We start from the raw sequence: 23,444 nt of genomic DNA, 5'->3' as shown, positions 1-23,444 counted from the left end.
ATGGGAGGTGTTGAATGGAATTGAAGGATGGGACTAATAACAACAAACAACAAACAATAACAAGATAACTAATAATGTAGGCATGCTGTGTCCATAATAAGTGTATGGGTTGTAGGTTGGGAGCTTTTGTAAAGGAGCACAGTTAGAAAGATATGGCATATAGAAGCAAACCGGATGGACATCATGAAAATGATCGGAGAGGTTGAGAGTAGAAGAAGTTCAGGAGAAAGAACAAACAAAATGTAATTATTGTAAAATTGACTGTCCATAAAATGTAGATAGTGGGTATGGGCTGGAAGTAGAGGCCTAGGCGTTGTTGCTCACTAGTTTACTCCAAGTGGGGAAAGGGTGGCAGGGTTGGAAAGTAATAAAGGGGAATATATATATAAAGGGGATATGTATGTATGTGTGTATATGTATGTATGTGTGTGTATATATATATATATATATATATATATATACACATGGGGGATTGGAAGTGATGCAGACAATTACATTGATGGAAGTTACAATCTATCTGCAATATTAAGCTGATCTACCCCCCCAAAAAAAGAAGAAAAAAAAGAAGTTTAATACAATACACCATTGCTCCACTGTGGCTTCTGTATGATGTCACTTTGCGTGGGTTGCATTAAAGTGCAATTCATTATTGTTTTGCTGCTTAGGGAGCTGCAGTGGTGTATTGTATTAAACCACCTAAGGCTTTCTGAACCATGGTTTTGATATGGTAGGCCTGCTGGGTGCCAGTGAACCGAAATGGTAAAACCATTTAGTTTCGCAGTGTTAGGGCCCAGTCCTTTCTCTCAACATGTATGGATTTGTTCTTGATTGATTCCCAAATCTTTCAAGTGTAGCCTAACAAATGATCTGAATCAGTTTTTAAATACCTGTTGTAGTGTCCCTTGGTTCTTATTGAATACACCAGTCTCTCTTAACAGATTTTCATGTCATTCACCATCACTGGTTGTTGTTTTCAGACTCCTTGTGAGTCAGAGGTCGGAGGTCATGATATAATCAATCAGCAGCCTGCTTTCCCTCGTCTTGTCTTGTGTTAGGCCTATAGGTTAGCCTATAGGGGTATGTTACATAGAATCCATATCTGTGAGAGGTTAACTGGTGTCATGAATACGCCGGTGGATCTCAAAATTGACCGTTTTCCCATTAGTTTAATATAGAATAGCAGTCTACATGTATTGAATACAGTTGAATTGTGCGTCTGTCAATTTTTTTAGTTATTCTCTACAAGTGATGATGTGTCAGACTGGTGTGAAAAACGATTTACCAGATCAATCTAGGGCTGGGTTACATGAGATGCTTCAGTGGAGTTGAATGGCTCAATCAAATTGTCTGTCGAGCTAGAGACGGCAGAATGTGTGGTTATTCTGCACACACAGCATTTCTCTCTTTTCTACCCTGCCGGAAATAATTTGCGTTCAGTTGATGCATCAATTCAAAATGTGGTTTATTTTTGCCTTACTTTATCTAGGGACAAGTCTTTGCATTGATCGAGTTATTGGTCGGCTTCATCCTGGCATAGGCCTAACTTAAGCACGTCACACCCTGATACCTCACTTCTTAGTATGAAAACAATGTCACATTTCCTGTTTTACAGGAAAGTACAGGAGGGTGTTATAGCTTTGTGATGGTTGTGGTATGGGGAGCGTCCCAAATGGCACCCTATTCCCTATATAGTATATAGTGCACTACAATTTTTCAGGCTCTGGTCAAGCATGGTAGAACAGGGAACTGATTTATTTTATTTTTGTATATTATTTATTTATATATACACTAGATGACTGACAGGGGGCGCTGTTTTGAATCCACCGTGCCTCCATGTTGGAATTCCCACACCGTTGTAAAAAATATTTTGGAAGCTATAGAAATGCATTTATTAATGTCTGCATTTGTTTTTGACACGTTTATTCTACTACAAACACCTTAAATATGCACTTTATTAGGTACACCCATCTAGTACCGGGTCAGACCCCCCTTTGCCTCCAGAACAGCTTGAAATGTTGCTCAATTGGTATCAAGGGACCTAATTTGTGCCAGGAAAACATTCCCCACACCATTACTTCACCGCCACCAGCCTATATTGTTGACACCAGGCAGGTTGGGGCCAATGACTCAAGCTGCTTACGCCAAATCCTGACTCTGCCATCAGCCTGACGCAACAGGAACCGGGATTCGTCGGACCAGGCGATGTTTTTCCACTCTTTAATTGGTGATCGCGTGCCCACTGGAGCCGCCTTTTGTTTTTAGCTGATAGGAGTGGAACCCGGTGTGGTCGTCTGCTGCAATAGCCCATCCGTGACGAGGACCGACGAGTTGTGCGTTCCGAGATGCCGTTCTGCACACCACTGTTGTACTGCGCCGTTATTTGCCTGTTTGTGGCCCGCCTGTTAGCTTGCACGATTCTTGCCATTTTCCTTCGACCTCTCATCAACAAATTCTTAGGTAAACCCTAGACTCGTGAAAAGCCCAGGAGGCCAGACATTTCTGAGATACTGGAACCGGCGTGCCTGGCACCGACGATCATACCACGCTCAAAGTTGCTTAGGTAACTCGTTTTGCCAATTCTAACGTTCATTCGAATAGTAACTGGATGCCTCGATGCCTGTCTGCCTGCTTTATATAGCTAACCACGGCCACGTGACTCACTGTCTGTAGGAGCGTACCATCTTCTTGAACGGCTGGTGGACCTAAGAAACTGGCCATTGAGTGTATTTTTAGACTACACCTAATATAGAATAGAAGAGGCATTTGAATTTCATATAATTTTACTGAATACAATTATTTTTCCATTCATTCAAATTCTAGTTGCAATTCTTTATCCTGTTTACTACTTCAAGTTCAATTAAAATGTAAGAATGGAATTCTGAATTGAACACAACCCTGCTGTAAACCTGTTTATTATGTGGTAGTCTAGATAGTCTGGTTTGTCAACATATTTTGTCAAGATCTTTTCCATAGTATTAGATCTATTTCTTTACCCACACATGTCCTTAAATGAGGGTCACAGTGCAATACAAGGCCAGAATCTATTTATTTATTTTATTCTCCTTGCTTTACAGTGTAATCAAGGTTTCTTCAGCCCATTGATCTAGTCACAATTAGCCTAGCTACAGTTTTTAATGAGAGTGCTGCTGGAGCCTGATCAATGCACACACAGCTCTAGGAGCCTTTTTAGCTGATAGAGCAAAGAACACTTTAAAGTCCCTTTAATCATCTAACAAGTAGCCCAGCTAGCCTACACTAGTATAGAAATAGCCTAGGAGTACACTCAACATAGCTGCCGGTCCACTCATCATGGAACATTGACTTGAATGGGAATTTCCCTTCTAGGAATTATATTTCTATGGCCCCACACCAAGTCAGCATTCTGAGATTATAAGATCTCCCTCTGTGCAGTTGAGGAATGGAACACATTCTAATCATCAGAGAAATCTTAATTGGTGAATCAGCTGTGTGGTAGGGCTGTGACGTCATGGAATGGTGGATGACGGTAATTGGCCAGCCAAATGACTGCGTTCTCTGTAATAACCATTCAAATAGCACATGTTTAAAAATAATCTCCTCTCCTCCGCATGTGCTGGCATAGAAATATCATTATTAGAACGGTCGTCCCCATTCAAGTCAATGATGGCATAATGGGTGGACTGGCGGCCATTGGAAGAGTACCCATAGGAGCAAATCAGGAAGTAAAAGCAGGAAGTGGCTCTGTCGTAGCCGGCCGTGACCGGGAGACCAATGGGGCGGCGCACAATTGGCCCAGCGTCGTCTAGGGTAGGGGAGGGAATGGCCGGCAGGGATGTAGCTCAGTTGTTAGAGCATGGCGTTTGCAACGCCAGGGATGTGGGTTCGATTCCCACGGGGGTATGAAAAATTAAAAAAAATAATGTAAGTCGCTCTGGATAAGAGCGTCTGCTAAATGACGTAAATGTAAATGTAAGTAAAAGCAGGAAGTGTACACATCAATATGTGCTGTGATTTGTTGATTCAACTCAACTGACATTACAAAAAATACATTCCATTGCATGAGCCACATCAGTTAACATCAAAGACTGCGGTAACAAAGTTTCTTCCATGTTACCGCAGAAACAGACACAACTGCCCAGCCGTCCTGTCTTCAGCCAGCTGTTCGCCCCCCAACCCTATAAACAAGCAAACAATCATTTTCATGACGGTCTTCATCCATAACCGTCAGTTACACAGGTATACGGTAATTGTGCCAGCCCTACTGTGGTGTTAATATGATCTAGTTATGTTGATATACATTCTGTAGGCAACCAGAGCTATTCGTGTTTGAGCCATTTAGACAGTTCATGCACTGCACACACAGAAAGCTCATGTTCCCTTTATGCTGCAGCCGCCAGTCAGAAGACTTGTCAATCTTTTACTAATTCATAAACCTCTCATTGCTCAGTTCCCTTGTAAAAACCGGTGGAAGCAGTTTGGAGCGATCCTGACTGTGTTGCTATTGTAGTAAAATCAAGCAAAGCTGCTTGTGTCTGACAATGTTTCCACCAGGCTCCTATGTGTTCTACTTTAATATGCACACATCCCAGTCAGGCAGCTCAGGCCTTCAGTCTTCCTCCTTTGTTTCTGTCACTGCTTTTCTCTCTCTCTCTCTCTCTCTCTCTCTCTCTCTCTCCATTTGTCTCTCCTCTCTCTTTCTCTCTCTTTTCATCACACCGCCCCTTACTTTCCCTTTCCAAGGATAGAAGATGCTGGTGGCTCATAAATGCAGCAGTCACAGAGATGTAAATTAATTTTTCCTCCATCGTAGAGATTAGAGATGCGCTGGTGGTGTCACTGACTGTCTCTGGGTGAGAAAACAATTTTCACTGCCGTATTTATCATCAAACAATCTCCAGACTCCCGTACAGGTAGGCTGAATGACAGGAGAGGAGAGGAGTGGAGTGGAGAGGAGAAAGGAGAGTTGGAGGGAGGGAGGGGAGAGGATTTGTGGTGGTGGGGTAAAGGAGAGTGGAGGAAAAAGAGAGGAGGAGAGGGCGAGGGAGAGCAACAGCTCAGATCGAGATCCTACTAAAACCTCAGTGTGGCTGTCAGTAACACACTGGAGATGTGGAGATGTGTGAGCCCCTCTCATGCTGGACTTCACGGGACTTAGATGAGAAGGATTAGGACTGCAGAAAAGGGCTAAGGTTGGGCTCCCTCATCCCTCGGTCTGGACTCTATGTGCTCACACTGGCAATTGAGAATGATTGACCATTGGAAACTATTTGCTTAGTGTTTGTATCAGTTTGTCTGAAGACCTGCTGCAGGGTCTGGGGTAAGTGGTTGTTGTCTCTCCATCGCACTGCAACTCCAGTGAATGGAGCCGCTGGCTGTGTGTGTGTGTTTGTTGCTCTGTTAGAGACACCTGTAATCACTCAGTAGTGGAGCTCACAGACGAGAGCGATTACAGAGCTGCCTGCCTAGCATGCCTGCCCTCAGGCTCTGCTCCGATCTGCTCTCCTCTTGTGCTGGTGCAGCTGTACACACCACACCACACCACACCACACCACACCACACCACACCACACCACACCACACAGAGAGAGAGAGAGAGAGAGAGAGAGAGAGAGAGAGAGAGAGAGAGAGAGAGAGAGAATTAGGGAGTGGTGTATCAGAAAGCCAGCCTACAACTGTGATGTTTTTCACAGTTCAGTTTAGGCCGTGGGGGGTGAAAGAGAGAGTTCTCTATCAACTAAATTACATACATTAGTAATTTTGAATATTGCCTGGAATAGGCTGTATTAATGTGATTAATTAATATATTATTTATTATTATATGAATATAATGTGTAGTAGTGTATGTAACACAGATGGAGGTGTTGATGACTGATCTTTGACCTCTTTCTTTGTGTTGCCAGGTAGAGATTCCCCACCCTTCCTGAGACCGTAACACTGGGCTGCAGACGGACAAGGGGACAGTACTGCACAAGGTAAGGATCTCAGAATGGGTCACCATGCACCATGCTGCCCTGGCTAATGCATCTAGGCTAGTAGCACACTGCACTGGATAACTCCATTGGGCACCAACACTGTGCCAGATAATACCCACTGTCCTTAGGACTTGAACAGGCTCTGTGTACATTGACAGTATAGACATGGAGTGAATGTCCTTGTGTTATTTCTAATGGGAATTGGCATTCTTGTAATTCTAATGTAATAATTTAATAAGCCAGTGAAACTGCAGCGTGTATATATATATATAGATAATTTTTTTTTTTTTGTCATTTAGCAGACGCTCTTATCCAGAGCGACTTACAGTTAGTGAGTGCATACATTTTCCATAAATTTTTCATACTGGCCCCCCGTGGGAATCGAACCCACAACCCTGGCGTTGCAAGCGCCATGCTCTACCAACTGAGCTACAGGAGGCCCAATGGTATATGAAACCATTCCTCACAGGCTGTGTTGTACCAAATAAGGCAGACAGTGATACAGGGAGGGAGACTGTCAGGGAGGGAGTCCCCCTCAGTGAGGTGGATAGTGCTCGGGGCTGGGAGGCCGAGCACCAGCCCAGAGCACCGTGTTGCTCCCTATGTACAGAGCTGCTCAGTCAACCAGAAAATGAGCAGCGCCCCTGCGTTGTTGTGTCAGAGTGTGTGTGTGTGCGTCAGAGTGTGTGTGCGTCTGAGTGTGTGTGTGCGTGTGTGTGTGTGTGTGTGTGTGTGTGTGTGTGTGTGTGTGTGTGTGTGTGAGCTCTCATGTTCACCCTCTGACTCAGTAGCAAGGCCCGCTGGCCTCTCTAACCCCACCGGACACTCAGACTCAAGTCACACACAAACACTTGAGTGGATAAAACGTGTGTGTGTGTGTTCCTTAATTTATCATATTAGGTTAGCTAGATTAGATTAGATTAGGCCTATAGCCTATTTGATTAATCTCCACAAGGAAATTAGATTTCCACTTTAGCCATAACATAACAGAAAACGCATGTGAACACTTTCATAACTAGTAAACACTCCTCTGCTCTTTTGTTATAACACAACCGTCTGTTTTTCCACAATGAGGATGCAGTCGCAATATGAAATGATACACCTGTCTGTGACATGTTGATGTTTGTCAGGAACAAATTTGGTTTGTTCTCCGTCGTTAGTGTTTGCCAAGCGCAGTGCCAGTCAGCCAGAGGACCAGGCTTTGCGTGCTCTGAGTGTGTCTGCTGGATGTTTGTGGCTTGTACAGGAGCCAAATACATGTTGGAAAACCGCTCTAGAACATCCGGTGCGGTAAGAGTGCGTAACTAAGTGTTATGCTGTAATAACAAAACAGTATGGGATTTCTTTGGGATCTGTCTGCACTACAACTTGACATGTGTCAACCTACAACCTGACCCATCACCCTCTCAAAAGGCAGTCTCAGTGTTTCCCCTAGTGCTTTTGAGGAAGTTGAAGCTTGCAGTGCAGTTTTGGGGAAACGATTACAGTTAGGCAACTGAATAAACCGAAATGTGTCTTCCGCATTGAACCCCCACCCCTCTGAAACAGACAATAGACCAGGCTTTGTCTAGCTAGCTGTCTTTGTCTCTCTGCATGCCCTGATGTGTTGCAGATGTGGCAGCAGTGTTGATGTGGCAGCCAGGGTTCTCATCTCAACACTGTGTGTGAGTTATACGCCAGGACACAGAGCAGTGCTTTCTAAACCGGCAGGATAATGTAAACAACGGTGTGGTGCCATGGCGACTGCGGTGTGCTGGCCTGCTGGGTTGGTTGGTCTGTGTCTGACTGTCTGACCTGATGTTTGGCTCCCTCCCGCGAAGTTGGCTGGCTGGATTCACGCTCCTTGGTGTGTGCTCTGTGGCCCCCGGGTGGCTTTTCTCTAGCCACTGTGTCAGCCACAGACGTAGGGCCAGATTCAATCCCATCGTGTTTTGTCAGCTATGCACTAGGGGTGGGCGATATGAGCTAAAATTCATATCACGATATTTTCCACTGTCCAGACGATATCGATATGATATCACGATATATGACGTAAAAAAATATGAATCACATTTTAATATCCCTTCTTGGTTAAATTATATTAGTTAAGGAAAAATATGTATTTGAACCTTATATAACCAGAAAGAGTGAGGCATTGGACCGTATGGACCTGAAAAGTTTTTATTTGTATTGTGCAAACATGCATTCCGTAAACATGAGGTAGGTAGGCCTATATATATATATATATATATATATATATATATATATAAATTAGATATTAAGTAAAATTAAATAAAAAATAACAGGAGATAAAGAAAATAAGGTAATTACAAATTCAAATACGTGTGTTTGTTTTGGCTACGGTCCGTAGATATGTAAAAAACTAACCGTTTGAAACTAAACCTTTCAAGCCTCAACCATCAATTATCAACAATATCAACAAATCTTCACTAGAACTTTCTTCACAAGTTCCGTGCCAGGAATACCAGCATGTTGACTGTTTCTGGCTTTAGTGCTGCCCTGTGACATGTCACCACATTGCCCCCAGTGCTGAATGCCCTCTCAGAGGGGGCACTTGTGGCAGGGATGCATAAGTATTTCTTTGCCAGACAACTCACACGTGGAAAATTAGATCCGTGAAATCGCCACCACTCCAAAGGATCAGACTCGCTGTCTGCTGCCGTTGCCAGAATGTAGCTATTCAGCTCTTGCTCAATGATCTGCCTCTCTGAACATGAGGCAGGTGCACTGCTGGTCTGCTTAAAGAAGCTCCCAAGGCTCTTCTTGGGCTTCTTGCCTGATTGATGAGCAGTGGAAGCTTCTTTCTCCCTGTCAGTGTGATCCTCTGCAAGAGACGATTTTCCCAGGGCTGTGTTCTCCACCAGGAGGGCTTCGGTCTCTGAGGCAGCTCTCACCTTAAAAAATGAAAATAATTAAACTTTATTTGTATAGCACCTTTCATACATAAAATGCAGCCCAAAGTGCTTTACATTTGAAGCAATAAAACAAGAACAAATGAATAAATACCTTAATGTCCTCCAGTTTCTCAGCGGACATGTACCTGGTCTTGAACCTTGGATCTAGAAAGGTAGCCATGGAGAGCAGCTCATCTGTTGCAGGGTCAGTGTACTTGTTATTCAAGTAATCAAGAACCTTGATCTTGATCTCTTTGGTCAGTTCTGTATCGTCCTTGCTCAGATTTAGAACCTCTGCATTTAACAGATTGATGACAGGCTTCAAATAGGACACGCTCACATACGCTTCTCCTGACAGGGCATCTGTAAAGTCCTGGAGTGGCTTCAGTGCTGCTGTGACTGATTCCAAGACCTGGATGTCTTGCCAGGTAGGTACAAGGTGCCGTGTCTTTTTGTCCCCTGCCAGGACCTGTGTAATGGCCTTTTCCTGCTCCAGGACTCTTTCCATCATTTTCAGACGAGATCCCCACCTTGTCGGAGATTCTGTGATGAGCTTGTGCAGGGGCAGGCTTAGTTCATTCTGTGCTGTCATCAGGGCCTTCTGCTTTTTCCAGCTGTATGAGAACGTGCTAACCACCTTTTTGCAAACCCCCTGTGGCCCGGGAAATCGCACACCCCTGTGGCCCGGGAGCGTTTTGGACACTCCTCTCTGGAAATTGGGAATAAGAAATCAAAATAATAGGGTGAAAAATAATCGAATCACAATACAATAATAATTAATAATAATGCATTTTTATATAGAAATCACAATACAATATAACTTTTAATCTTTGTTTGAGGATTTACGGCATTTACATTCAACTGTTACACATTTTACAAATCTGATGTGCTTAGATTTAGCCTACGGTACATGGCTGATGTGAGCTGTATTTTTTCTTAATAATAAGCATCATACAGGGTAGGCCTAGGCTACAGTCCTGAAACTTACCAATAGCATTGTGCAGCCTGTGTCCGAAACATCCAAGGTTTGCCCACTTGTTCAGCTGCAATGCCTTGATCATGTTCGATCCGCTGTCGGTCGTCATACAAACTTGACGCGACTCTTTTAATCCCCAGGACGACAGTATGTCCCTCAGCCCACCTGCAATTATTTCCCCGGTGTGGTCGTCTGGGAAATAAGACGTCTGTAGGCACTTACTTTTCAGTTTCCAGTCACCGTCTATGTAATGGATTGTGAGGCTTATATAAGGTTCTGTGGTACGACTTGACCATAGATCGGCAGTAGTGGAGAAGAATGGAATGTTATTTATCTCACTGTAAACTCTGTCCCAGCATTCTGTGTAAAGCTGTGGCAGGCATTTTAGGCTAAAATATTTGCGGCTCGGGATCTCATATCTTGGGTCCAGAGTTTGAATCAACTTTCTGAACCCCTCTTTCTCCACAGTTTGAATCGGTACCATGTCCTTCGCTATGTGATTTGTAATCGCAGCTGTGATGTCTATCCATTTTTTGCTCGTCTTCTCATAGCAAGTACCGGCAGCAAATGATGATATAATTGATTGTTGAGTGCGAGTCTGGCTTGTCTTCGGGCGAGCTCCTGGGCTTACTGTCTCACGCATTCTGGTGCATTGTTCATACTCACGGACATGTATGTTTTTTAAGTGATTGAACAGGTTGGTCGTGTTTCCACCTTTTGCTAAGACAACACGACGACACAACTTGCATAGGGTAGTGTTTTGGTCGGGGTCGGAGATTTTAAAGCCAAACCAGTTCCAAACAACAGAGGTGCCCCCTTTCTTCTTAACCAATTTATCCTCCTGCTCTTGAGCAACATCAATTTCTGTGTTTTTCGCTCATCCTGGATTGTAAAGTTTTCCCCCAATAGTTAACCTGCCTCCTAACTGCAGCTGCCTGCACACTTCTTTGTTGCTAGCACTACATGCGTGCAACAAGTGCATGCGACGTGCGCTCATAAAAATAGGTCAACATATTAACATACATTCTTTTATTCGTAAGAACCAAGAAAGGTTGGATAAAAAAAAAAAAAAAAAGATGTAGCTACTTAGTACTATCACTCAGTTGAAATTTGGAACAAAAAATATTGATGCAAAATTCGAATTTATGAATTCTGAATAAATCGCGGTATCCATGATATTGCTAAATCCATATCATGGCGCGGCACAATACCGGTTTTTACTATCAAACCGGTATATCGCCCACTCCTACTATGCACATTTTAAAGGCAATGCTCCTGTGTTCGCGGAGACCACATTCACGGTAAACTCCGAAAATGTCAGCTCAATCGGAAATTACCTTTAAATGTCAGATCTTCCGCGGGTTTGATAAATGTTACACAATAGTGCAATGGTCCAGCGCTGGTTGGGTTTTGCTGGTGTGTGTGTGGTGTGTGTGTGTGTGTGTATGTATGAGAGATCTGTGTGTGACTAATTGGTTGCCCATGGTGTTTTGGGAATAGCTGAAAGTTTGCCCACCCTCGTTTACCACCACATCATTCCCCAGTCTTTTCTCCCCCATTAGTTCTCTTGTCATTAAGTTGCTTTGCTTGCAGCTTGCTGCTGTTTCAGGTTTCAGCTCTGCTTTCATGTTTCCCCTCGTTTCCCTGAGCCATTTGTCTGTCTGTGTGCGTCTGTGTCTGTCTGTCTGTCTGTCTGTCTGTCTGTCTGTCTGTCTGTCTGTCTGTCTGTTGTCTCTCAATCTCTCTCTCTCTCTCTCTCGCTCTCTCTCTCTCACTGTCTCTCTCTCTCTCTCTATCACTGTCTCTGTCGTCTGACGTCTCTCTCTCTCTCTCTCTCTCTCTCTCGCTGTCTCTTTCTCTCTCTGTCTGTCGTCTCTCTTCTCTCTCTCTCTCTCTCTCTCGCTCTCTCTCTCGCGCTCTCTCTCTCTCTCTCTCTCTCTCTCTCTCTCTCTCTCTCTCTCTCTCTCTCTCTCTCTCTCAATTCAATTAAATTTCAAATCAATTTAAGGGCTTTATTGGCATGGGAAACGTATGTTAACATTGCCAAAGCAAGTGAAGTAAATGGTAAACAAAAGTGAAATAAACAATAAAAAGAATAAAGACATTTCAAATACAGTGTTGGAACAATGTGCAAATGGGAAAATAAATAAACATAAATATGGGTTGTATTTACAATGGTGTTTGTTGTTCACTGGTTGCCCTTTTCTTGTGGCAACATGTCACAAATCTTGCTGCTGTGATGGCACAATGTGGTATTTCAACCAGTAGATAAGGGAGTAAAAAAAAAAAATTGGGTTTGTTTTCGAATTCTTTGTGGATCTAATATGGTCATACATTTGGTAGGAGGTTAGGAAGTGCAGCTCAGTTTCCACCACATTTTGTGGGCAGTGTGCACATAGCCTGTCTTCTCTTGAGAGCCAGGTCTGCCTACGGCGGCCTTTCTCAATAGCAAGGCTATGCTCACTGAGTCTGTACATAGTCAAAGCTTTCCTTAAGTTTGGGTTAGTCACAGTGGTCAGGTATTCTGCCACTGTGTACTAAATGTTTAGGGCCAAAGAGCATTCTAGTTTGCTCTGTTTTTTTTGTTAATCCTTTCCAATGTGTCAAGTAATTCTCTTTTTGTTTTCTCATGATTTGGTTGGGTCTAATTGTGTTGTTGTCCATTCTCTCTCTCTCTCTCTCTCTCTCTCTCTCTCTCTCTCTCTCTCTCTCTCTCTCTCTCTTGCTCTGTCTCTCTCTGTCTCTGTCTCTCGCTTTCTTTCTCTCTCTCTTTCTTTCTTTCTGCTCTCTCCTCTCTCTCTCTCTCTCTCTCTCTCTCTCTCTCTCTCTCTCTCTCGCTCTGTCTGACTCTCTCTCCCCCCTCCCCCCATCTCTCTCTCTCTCCCTCCTCCCTCTTTCCCTCTCTTTCGCCGCAGTGTCCTTGAGAAAGCAATGACTTTTGCATCATGCAAAGCGTTAGGGCTGGGTTGTTTCTGTATCTCTCCGTCAGTCTCTCCCTCTCCAGGTAGCAGCAACATGGCAGGTTGTTGGCAGGATGAAGATGGGAGCTGAGCTACATTCTCACCTTGCTTTACTCTCAGGAGAGGAGACAGAGAGAGGCCCTGTTGTTTGAGGCCTTGCTGTGCTGTTTGAGTATGATCATGTTGATATTATTCAGATATTCATGGACTGAAACAAACAACAGAGCTCAGCTCTCTCTTACATCTCCATAATATCCCTATATGGCCGTTTGTTTGACTAGACGAAGAGTAAGAGAAGGTGCTTGTTTACAAAAGTTCACCAAACGAAAAAAAAAAAAGAAAAAAAAAATCACTTTCACAGGCACAGTGCCTAATATCTAACATGTCCTGTGTGTGTGGATGTTAATTTATTTCCTTAAAAGCACAATCACACAATCACTAGCCTCATCTCAGACTCGGATCATCACACTTGCTTTGTCACAGTTTTCCACCGACTCAATCTAAAATATTCATAAGTCAGTTGAAGAATGAAGCCTAGGTCTATTACCTACCTGTAACACTCCTTCAGTCTCTGTTGTCTTTTTCTCGTTGGATCGGATGTCCCTCCGTGCGTTGGTTGGCTGCTTTTACTGCTTTGCCATATGTGTTCTGTACGTTGGTCCATTGGTCACCTCCCAGCTGGGCTATTGTAGTAGTGCAGACTTCCCCACAGCATCTCTCTAGACCCAGATTGTTAGGTGGATATACACAATATACACTGTGTATATTGGGTTTATTGAGCCGAACACTACACCATGTGTTCTGTAGTATGGCAGCTTGGATGCATATTACTGCTGTATTTTACATGTTTAATATTACTCTATAAAACGATTGTCAAAGCTTGTCTTCCTGCACTTTCTGTGTCTCTGTTTTCGCCTGTAAGACCAGCCCAGTACAGTAGATGATTTTATTTTCATTACAGCAGTATCTCTGCTATGCGTTGTTTTGTCTCCCAGTCAGTTTCCATTTGTATACCTCTCCAGTCCCCACGGATAGTTTTTCTAGTCAATACAGTTGCAGGCAGCAGATAATTGGAAAGTGTTTGTAGAGGAGAGGACATTAATATGACACGACTTATATGACACTAACACAAACATTTTCACCTGAGAATGAAGAGGAGAATATCTTCCTCGGTCTATGGGAAGCAAAATGTCCAATACACACAAATGTTTTGGCTTGTGCCTTTCTCAGACAGTCTATGTGACTAGACCTGCCCTGTGCTGAGAGGTCGGAGTGTACGGAATGTATATAAACAACAACCGTCTCCTCCTCTCCTCGCATCAGATCTAAACTAGGCTTTACACTGTCTCTCTGTGTGTGTATGCGTGTGTGTGTGTGTCTGTGTTTGTGTGTGTGTACGTACGCGCCCACATATTTGTGTGTGTGTGTTGCTCAACCCCAGCGCTGTGTGATGTTGGTGCTTCAGTCAGTGGATAATGGCAGTAGGAATCAAATCAAATGACACCTGGAATGCTTTTCCAACAGTCTTGAAGGAGTTCCAACATATGCTGAGCACTTGTTGGCTGCTTTTCCTTCACTCTGCGGTCCAACTCATCCCAACTCAAAACATCTCAATTGGGTTGAGGTTGGGTGATTGTGGAGGCCAGGTCATCTGATGCAGCACTCCATCAATCTCCCTCTTGGTCAAATAGCCCTTACACAGCCTGGAGGTGTGTTTTGGGTCATTGTCCTGTTTTGTAACAAATGATAGTCCCACTAAGCCCAAACCAGATGGGATGGCCTATTGCTGCAGAATGCTGTGGTAGCCATGCTGGTTAAGTGTGCCTTGAATTCTAAATATATCACAGACAGTGTCACCAGCAAAGCACCATCACACCTCCTCCTCCATGCTTCACGGTGGGAACCACACATGCGGAGATAATCCGTTCACCTACTCTGCATCTTACAAAGACACAGCAGTTGGAACCAAAAATCTAAAATTTGGAATCATCAGACCAAATTACAGATTTCCATTGTTTTTTGGCCCAAGCAAGTCTCTTATTATTATTGGTGTCCTTTAGTAGTGGTTTTCTTGCAGCAATTCAACCATGAAGGCCTGATTCACGCAGTCTCCTCTGAACAGTTGATGTTGAGATGTGTCTGTTACTTGAACTATGTGAAGCATTTATTTGGGCTGCAATCTGAGGTGCAGTTTATTGCCAATTTCTGAGGCTGGTAACTCTAATTAACTTATCCTCTGCAGCAGAGGTAACTCTGGGTCTTCCTTTCCTGTGGCGGTCCTCATGAGATCCAGTTTCATCATAGCGCTTGATGGTTTTTGCGAAAGTTCTTGAAATGTTCCGTATTGACTGACCTTCATGTCTTAAAGTAATGATGGACTGTCATTTCTCTTTGCTTATTTGAGCTGTTCTTGCCATAATATGGACTTGGTCTTTTACCAAATAGGGCTATCTTCTGTATACCACCCCTACCTTGTCACAACACAACTGATTGGCTCAAATGCATTAAGTAATTCCACAAATTAACTTTTAGCAAGGCACACCTGTTAATTGAAATGCATTCCAGGTGACTACCTCATGAAGCTGGTTGAGCTGTCATCAAGGCAAAGGGTGGCTACTTTGAAGAACCTCAAATTTAAAATATATTTTGATTACTATATTATTCCATATGTGTTATTTCATAGTAGAAAATAGTAAAAATAGTAAAAATAAAGAAAAACCCTTGAATGAGTAGGTGTGTCCAAACCTTTGACTGGTACTGTATATATATAATGGTATATATAGACAGTATGGACAGTATATGAATAGAAAAGGTTTTTACGGCAGCAGTTATATAGGATGATATACATATGAAGTGGGTAAAACAGTATGTAAACATTATTAAAGTGACCAGTGTTCAATGACTATGTACATAGGGCAGCAGCCTCTAAGGTGCAGGGTAGAGTACCGGGTGGTAGCCGGCTAGTAACAGTGACTAAGGTTCAGGGCAGGGTACTGGGCGGAGGCCGGTGGGAGGAGTGTGTTAGATTATTAAAGTGTTAAAGGATGAGAGTTTGTTTCCCCAACAAAGTCAGTGTAGCGTTTCTAGTAATTACCCCCTGCAATCTATGAACACTCTCTTTAACAACACTTAGCTTACAGTACACTTAGCATGGCTGCTGCCTGCACACACACAGACCAACAGACACTGCACCTCTCTTTCACTTCCTCTTTCCTCTTTTCTCTTTTCTCACTTTTCTCTTTATCTTCATCTCTTTCTCTCGCTATTTCTATCTCGATCTCCATCTGTTTCTTTCTCTCTTCTCCTCTCACACTCTCTCTCTCTCCCCCCTCCCCCCTTCTCTCTCTGTTCCTTCCTGCCCCGTGCTTTTTGTTCAATGCTCAACTGGGAACGCTGGGTGCTGCTGGAAAGAGGTAGCCATGACAATGACCATTCTCAAGGAAAAAGTCGAGGCTGAGACACTTTCGCAATCTCTCTCTCTCTCTCTTTCGCGCTCTCTCGCTCTCTCTGTCTCTCTCACTTTCTCTCTCTGTCTCTCTCCTTTCCTCTCCTCTCTCTCTCTCACTCTCTGTCTCTCTCTCTCTGTCTCTGTCTCTCTGTCTGTCTCTCTCTTTCAACCATGTTCTCTTTCCTTTCTCCTACTGTGTCCCTCTTCCATGCTGATTGAGTTAAGTCATTGAATGGAGAGTGACATAGAGGTAGGGCTGACCCCATTTAGTCGACTAGTTGATTGTTTGGTCGATAGGCTGTTGGTCGACCGAGATTTATTTAGTCGAGCAGTAGCAAAAATAAAAATATACAGTGGGGGAAAAAAGTATTTAGTCAGCCACCAATTGTGCAAGTTCTCCCACTTAAAAAGATGAGAGAGGCCTGTAATTTTCATCATAGGTACATGTCAACTATGACGACAAAATGAGAGAAAAAAAAGAAAATCACATTGTAGGATTTTTAATGAATTTATTTGCAAATTATGGTGGAAAATAAGTATTTGGTCAATAACAAAAGTTTGTCAATACTTTGTTATATACCCTTTGTTGGCAATGACACAGGTCAAACGTTTTCTGTAAGCCTTCACAAGGTTTTCACACACTGTTGATGGTATTTTGGCCCATTCATCCATGCAGATGTCCTCTAGAGCAGTGATGTTTTGGGGCTGTCGCTGGGCAACACGGACTTTCAACTCCCTCCAAAGATTTTCTATGGGGTTGAGATCTGGAGACTGGCTAGGCCACTCCAGGACCTTGAAATGCTTCTTACGAAGCCACTCCTTCGTTGCCCGGGCGGTGTGTTTGGGATCATTGTCATGCTGAAAGACCCAGCCACGTTTCATCTTCAATGCCCTTGCTGATGGAAGGAGGTTTTCACTCAAAATCTCACGATACATGGCCCCATTCATTCTTTCCTTTACACGGATCAGTCGTCCTGGTCCCTTTGCAGAAAAACTGCCCCAAAGCATGATGTTTCCACCCCCCATGCTTCACAGTAGGTATGGTGTTCTTTGGATGCAACTCAGCATTCTTTGTCCTCCAAACACGACGAGTTGAGTTTTTACCAAAAAGTTATATTTTGGTTTCATCTGACCATATGACATTCTCCCAATCCTCTTCTGGATCATCCAAATGCACTCTAGCAAACTTCAGACGGGCCTGGACATGTACTGGCTTAAGCAGGGGGACACGTCTGGCACTGCAGGATTTGAGTCCCTGGCGGCGTAGTGTGTTACTGATGGTAGGCTTTGTTACTTTGGTCCCAGCTCTCTGCAGGTCATTCACTAGGTCCCCCCCGTGTGGTTCTGGGATTTTTGCTCACCGTTCTTGTGATCATTTTGACCCCACGGGGTGAGATCTTGCGTGGAGCCCCAGATCGAGGGAGATTATCAGTGATCTTGTATGTCTTCCATTTCCTAATAATTGCTCCCACAGTTGATTTCTTCAAACTAAGCTGCTTACCTATTGCAGATGCAGTCTTCCCAGCCTGGTGCAGGTCTACAATTTTGTTTCTGGTGTCCTTTGACAGCTCTTTGGTCTTGGCCTTAGTGGAGTTTGGAGTGTGACTGTTTGAGGTTGTGGACAGGTGTCTTTTATACTGATAAAAAGTTCAAACAGGTGCCATTAATACAGGTAACGAGTGGAGGACAGAGGAGCCTCTTAAAGAAGTTGTTACAGGTCTGTGAGAGCCAGAAATCTTGCTTGTTTGTAGGTGACCAAATACTTATTTTCCACCATAATTTGGAAATAAATTCATTAAAAATCCTACAATGTGATTTTCTTGTTTTTTTTTCTAAATTTTTCTGTCATAGTTGACGTGTACCTATGATGACAATTACAGGCCTCTCTCATCTTTTTAAGTGGGAGAACTTGCACAATTGGTGGCTGACTAAATACTTTTTTCCCCCACTGTATATATATATACAATGGTGTACAAGACACCTGTTTGATTCGCGCCAGTCTGAGTGGACTGATCCATTGTGGAGGCCGTGTGGATGGCACAGTGTAAGATGTGCTACTGAAATTGTATATGATTATATTAAATAAGAACAATGGTGCAACACGAATAAAAATTATATTATTTTATAACAAATGCGCTTTCTCCCTTGTTAGATAGCGGTCGCTGTCCACAGTTCTGAAACACATCAGTGCGCTGTTGATTTGGTGCCTTTTCCCTAGACCATGTTGCTATGTGCATAATAGAAAAGTTAACCAGCATATTGGTGTTGAGAACAATGGCGCAGAGGCAGCAGCAGAATGAGAAGATGAGAAAACAGCCTTATTGTCTAAGAAAAGTGAAGAGAGAGGAAACTGTTCAATGTGCCTGGCTTTATAAATCATCAATGTGTCTCCAGAAATAAGACAGATCCTGCTTCTGTTGCCTCGTTGAGTGTTTATTAAATAGCCTACTGATTCCGTGAGCACCAAGCCTCACGCAACGACATGTCAAGTAAACAATTTCACAAATTCGGCTGTTTTTAATCTTTGCTTTGCTGTAATAAAGGCTTTACACTTTTTTTCCCGTTAGAACAGCCTCTCTGGTATTATTTATAATTTATTTAGTGTTGTTTACACTGTTCCAAATTGTAGGAAAAATCATATTTATTATAATGATAATAATAATCTCCTTCTTATTGTTATTATTACTATTATTATTATGATCATCATTATAATAAGTCATGTCATTATCATTAGTAGGCTTAGTATAGCAGCCTTGTATAACCACCATCTAGCCGTAGGCCTAAGAGCGCATCCTGTTTAATCAATACCGTAACTTACTTAGGCCTATATTTCAATACTTATATAGGCTACTGTATCAATCAATCATTCATTCGTTCATGTCATCACACAGCATATGAGTCATTCATGATTTGAAATGCAATCAAGCATTTTAGTTTTAAAATAAAAGAATGTGAGCCTTGAATAATTAGCTTATACCATAAATAAACCGTTCCATTTTGGAAATTGCATTCACGAATTGCATGCGACTGTTTTTAGTCTTTGCTGAAATAAAGGCTTTACAAGAAAAAACGTTATATACAGTATATACAGTGGGGAGAACAAGTATTTGATACACTGCCGATTTTGCAGGTTTTCCTACTTACAAAGCATGTAGAGGTCTGTAATTTTTATCATAGGTACACTTCAACTGTGAGAGGCGGAATCTAAAACAAAAATCCAGAAAATCACATTGTATGATTTTTAAGTAATTAATTTGCATTTTATTGCATGACATAAGTATTTGATCACCTACCAACCAGTAAGAATTTCGTCTCTCACAGACCTGTTAGTTTGTTTTAAGAAGCCCTCCTGTTCTCCACTCATTACCTGTATTAACTGCACCTGTTTGAACTCGTTACCTGTATAAAAGACACCTGTCCACACACTCAATCAAACAGACTCCAACCTCTCCATAATGGCCAAGACCAGAGAGCTGTGTAAGGACATCAGGGATAAAATTGTAGACCTGCACAAGGCTGGGATGGGCTACAGAACTATAGGCAAGCAGCTTGGTGAGAAGGCAACAACTGTTGGCGCAATTATTAGAAAATTGAAGAAGTTCAAGATGACGGTCAATCACCCTCGGTCTGGGGCTCCATGCAAGATCTCACCTCGTGGGGCATCAATGATCATGAGGAAGGTGAGGGATCAGCCCAGAACTACACGGCAGGACCTGGTCAATGACCTGAAGAGAGCTGGGACCACAGTCTCAAAGAAAACCATTAATAACACACTACGCCGTCATGGATTAAAATCCTGCAGCGCACGCAAGGTCCCCCTGCTCAAGCCAGCGCATGTCCAGGCCCGTCTGAAGTTTGCCAATGACCATCTGGATGATCCAGAGGAGGAATGGGAGAAGGTCATGTGGTCTGATGAGACAAAAATAGAGCTTTTTGGTCTAAACTCCACTCGCCGTGTTTGGAGGAAGAAGAAGGATGAGTACAACCCCAAGAACACCATCCCAACCGTGAAGCATGGAGGTGGAACCATAATTCTTTGTGGATGCTTTTCTGCAAAGGGGACAGGACGACTGCACCGTATTGAGGGGAGGATGGATGGGGCCATGTATCGCGAGATCTTGGCCAACAACCTCCTTCCCTCAATAAGAGCATTGAAGATGGGTCGTGGCTGGGTCTTCCAGCATGACAACGACCCGAAACACACAGCCAATGCAACTAAGAAGTGGCTCCGTAAGAAGCATCTCAAGGTCCTGGAGTGGCCTAGCCAGTCTCCAGACCTGAACCCAATAGAAAATCTTTGGAGGGAGCTGAAAGTCCGTATTGCCCAGCGACAGCCCCGAAACCTGAAGGATCTGGAGAAGGTCTGTATGGAGTGGGCCAAAATCCCTGCTGCAGTGTGTGCAAACCTGGTCAAGACCTACAGGAAACGTATGATCTCTGTAATTGCAAATAAAGGTTTCTGTATCAAATATTAAGTTCTCCTTTTCTGATGTATCAAATACTTATGTCATGCAATAAAATGCAAATTAATTACTTAAAAATCATACAATGTGATTTTCTGGATTTTTGTTTTAGATTCCGTCTCTCACAGTTTAAATGTACCTATGATAAAAATGACAGACCTCTACATGCTTTGTAAGTAGGAAAACCTGCAAAATCGGCAGTTTATCAAATACTTGTTCTCCCCACTGTATATATATATGAATGGCCTACATGTTGCCTATCAACTTTCACAGTGAATGCTTTTGTTGATATGTTTTGTGCGTATGAATTGAATATTGCCAAATGCATCAGTAAAAAATATTGAGCCTATTTAATGCAACCCTTGCAACTGACCTAAACGTTTGGAAATGATCAGTTAACTTTCTCATAGCCTTAAATGCATCTCAAGTGCAATTACACTGTTTAGCTAAATGCTGGGGGGCATTTAGGACGTACTGCGGATTGCTCAACTATGCTAATGATTATGATCACACTTCCTCAATTCAAATATTATGGCGACACTATAGGAAAGATAGTTTGGTATGGTTTAGAAACTTGGGAACCAAGCTGGAGTTATCAGTGTGGCCCTATCACCTGGACATGTTGAAATACTGCATCCACGCCTAGAATAAAAACCTCCAGGCTTCCGTCATAACTGTCAATTTATTGGGAAAAAATAAAGAATTTCAGGAGGCAGTTTGAATTTTTTTTATCCCGTCCGAATCGTCCTCTTGAATAACGGACATTCTGAAGTAATAATTACATAACCAAAGTTCTCTAATCTGTAATACTAGTCCCGTGCGAATAGGTCTTTGGTCATTTGCATGCGATGCATACATGTGTCATGTAAAGAGAGCAAGGGTTGAGGGAATAAGGAATGTTTTGCCTAAACAAATGAGGGATTTCGGTAAAATAACTTTTCAGTTAGAAATGGCTGTAATTATGTTGCAGCTTCAGCAACATGGACAGTTCGATAAACACTTTGATATTCTGTGGTGATCGCTGCAGCAGGGAGGAGAGAGAGACAACGGGTGCTAGTCATAGTCACTCGCTGTCTTTTTTTTTTTAACACAGCGCGGTGTGAGCCCGGCCCGGCACAATCAAATCAATTGCTGGTCGGACTCCCTCTAGTCATTTGTGTGTCTTAATTATTGAATCAAACCGTGTGCTTAAAGCATCAGACCAACTCAGTGAATATAGTTGATTAAAACACATAGCATGTATCAAAATATGGAAAAACACACATTTAAACATTTCGACCAATCGATTGGTAGCCTGGTAAAAAATTCAGGACAATGCTGAGGCTGGCTGATTTGCCCTCTTTCTGCAAAAGCCACACACGCACACACACACACAAACTTCTCTTTGACCTGCAGCAGAGGTCATCTCACCTTCACCGCCAGAATCCACTGGAAAGAATGATCATTCTGCCTTGTGTGTTATGTTTCCCTTCTCTTAGTCATTCAGATGAGAGATTTCAATCAGACTGGAGGTGAACCAGAGTCTCCGTGTGTGTGTGTGTGTGTGTGTGTGTGTGTGTGTGTGTGTGTGTGTGTGTGTGTGTGTGTGTGTGTGTGTGTGTGTGTGTGTGTGTGTGTGTGTGCGTGCGTGCGTGTGCGTAATAGCAGCTCTGGGGGAGTAGAGGGAGAGAGCCACACTGTGTAGCCAGTTGTTCAATCAGTAGTACTCTGCAGGACTTGCACTGCAAAGAAACCTCACCATTTGGTGGCTGTGCTGTATTGGTTTGACTAAAATAAGCCAAGAAGCTCTCTTTTTTCCCTGTTTGAACAAAAAATATAACTTTTTTTTGCTCTTTATTAGTCAAAAGATGATCTGGTATCAGAGGTGTTGCTGCAGGAAACTTTGTATCACTCCCCCTCGGTCGACCCGAAAAGGTTTGGGACGCTGTATATAAATTCTTCACATATGCAGGTACCTGGTTGGTTCCTCTGCCTGTTTTAGACTGACTGAAATACTGAAATAGAGCTGTACATGGAGGAGATTGATGGAGAGGGAAAGGAAGAGAGAGAGAGAGGAGATGGATGGAGAGAGAGAGAGCGGGAGAGAGAGAGAGAAGATGAATGGAGAGATAGAGAGGCCTGGCCCTGGACTGACTGGCTATGAAATATGAATGCTGCCACTGTGTCATAACAGTAGCCATTCAGCCATGCAGCTATTCAAACTCACCTGATACTCAAGTGGCTTAGCTATAGGGCCATGTCCACTGTATATGGACTCATTTAAAACACAGAGAACAGAGAGAGGTTTCTTTTTTAAATTATGAATGTATTTGGAATAAAGCAGATTTTAATTAAATAACCCATTGATTCACAATTATTGATTGGACTCACTAGTCAGTTTACAGAAGTGTTTCCCATGTCATAGCTACGTTTTCCTTTTTATTTCTGAGAGAGAGAGAGACTGTTTTTCTGTGATTCTGGAGGTGTCTCCAACAGTGTCAGACCTCAGGATTTGGTTAATGAATTGCTGTTGTCGAGCAGAGTGCCCAAATTGACCTGGAATGAATTGATACACTGATCCACTCTGACTTGGCACAGAGAGAAGGAGAAAGAGGGAGAGAGAGGGAGGTACTGCAGCAGCTGGCGGTGTGACACACACTCACACACACACACACACTCACACTCACACACACACACGCACACGCACACACACACACACACACACACACACACACTCACACACACACGCGCACGCACACGCACACACACACACA

At 43.0% G+C, this 23,444-nt stretch overlaps 1 protein-coding gene across 5 annotated transcripts in view; it reads left to right on the top strand.

Moving 5' to 3' along the window:
* LOC121582859 (spermatid perinuclear RNA binding protein) overlaps positions 1-23,444 on the top strand; it is a 123,877-nt gene that overhangs the window by 25,368 nt on the left and 75,065 nt on the right. For all 5 annotated transcript variants that reach the window (XM_041899003.2, XM_041899004.2, XM_041899002.2 and 2 more), the window contains one exon: positions 5,879-5,950. The gene's annotated coding sequence lies outside the window, so the exon portion shown is untranslated. The remainder of the gene's footprint in view (positions 1-5,878; positions 5,951-23,444) is intronic.

The sequence above is a fragment of the Coregonus clupeaformis genome, chromosome 15 (genome assembly GCF_020615455.1).
Source record: "Coregonus clupeaformis isolate EN_2021a chromosome 15, ASM2061545v1, whole genome shotgun sequence".
In the NCBI taxonomy this organism is placed as follows: Eukaryota; Metazoa; Chordata; class Actinopteri; order Salmoniformes; family Salmonidae; genus Coregonus; species Coregonus clupeaformis.
Note: the sequence above shows the minus strand (reverse complement) of the source record. Positions and strands in the feature narration are given on the sequence as shown.